The sequence below is a fragment of the Schistocerca nitens genome, chromosome 8 (genome assembly GCF_023898315.1).
Source record: "Schistocerca nitens isolate TAMUIC-IGC-003100 chromosome 8, iqSchNite1.1, whole genome shotgun sequence".
Lineage (NCBI taxonomy): Eukaryota > Metazoa > Arthropoda > Insecta > Orthoptera > Acrididae > Schistocerca > Schistocerca nitens.
The window spans coordinates 395,781,225-395,782,320 of record NC_064621.1 but is presented as its reverse complement, the minus strand read 5'-3'; the positions used below and the strand labels follow the sequence as shown (position 1 = coordinate 395,782,320).

At 39.0% G+C, this 1,096-nt stretch overlaps 1 non-coding gene across 1 annotated transcript; it reads left to right on the top strand.

Moving 5' to 3' along the window:
* The first annotated feature begins 209 nt into the window (after nucleotides 1-209).
* Trnas-uga (transfer RNA serine (anticodon UGA)) lies at nucleotides 210-284 on the top strand. The gene has a single exon. It is a non-coding gene; the product is annotated as a tRNA-Ser (tRNA).
* Nucleotides 285-1,096: the final 812 nt, after the last annotated feature.

Below are 1,096 nucleotides of genomic sequence, written 5' to 3'. Positions count from 1 at the left end.
CTGGCAGATTAAAACTGTGTGCCCGACCGAGACTCGAACTCGGGACCTTTGCCTTTCGCGGCCAAGTGCTCTACCAACTGAGCTACCGAAGCACGACTCACGCCCGGTACTCACAGCTTTACTTCTGCCAGTACCTCGTCTCCTACCTTCCAAACTTTACAGAAGCTCTCCTGCGCAGAAGTAAAGCTGTGAGTACCGGGCGTGAGTCGTGCTTCGGTAGCTCAGTTGGTAGAGCACTTGCCCGTGAAAGGCAAAGGTCCCGAGTTCGAGTCTCGGTCGGGCACACAGTTTTAATCTGCCAGGAAGTTTCATGTATGGACGTGTTTCACCTGTATATTTTAAGTGCATTAAAGTCCTGATTAGAATCTATATAAAGAAAAATATAAGTGTTCGTTTGTCTAAAATTTTTTTCTTCTTCTTCTTCTTCGAAGTTGTTCACCAATTTCTTTCAAGTGTTGACATTACATTGCATTCAAATACTCATGTGTTTTATGTACGTACTGAAGTGCCGCACATAATATATAAATATGTAGGTAATGGAGAAATATAGGGGAAAAGGTATATAAAAAAACCTAATTGTTTACTTATTCAGAATCATATATCTCTAAAGTTCTTTACATATTTCTTCGAAATTTTGACACAACATTCTAGTCAAATACATATATGCTTCTGTATACATATTTAAATGCATATAATGTGTAAGTAAGTGTGTATCATACAAAGGGGAAATATTATTACGAAAAATCTCAAAAAGTATTCTACCGATTTACTTCAAATTTTTACACGTTACTGTAGTAAACGTATGGACACATATAGGCTATATCTTTTCAATATGCACAACATAAAATATACAATAGTGAAACGTTGTTAGTAAACAGGAACGCCATATTTATGGATTACCAGCTTATGGTAGGAACTTACAGAATCTAAATGTGCAACTGCAGTTAACAAGGCTCAAGGTCAGAGAGGGGGAACAGGAGATGGACAAAGGATGAGAGTAAATGGACATTGAAAGAGGAAAGGAATAAATGGACGGGGAAAAGGGAGATGAGGTCATGGACAGCAAAGGAGGAAGGAGGAGGAGGTGAACACAGAG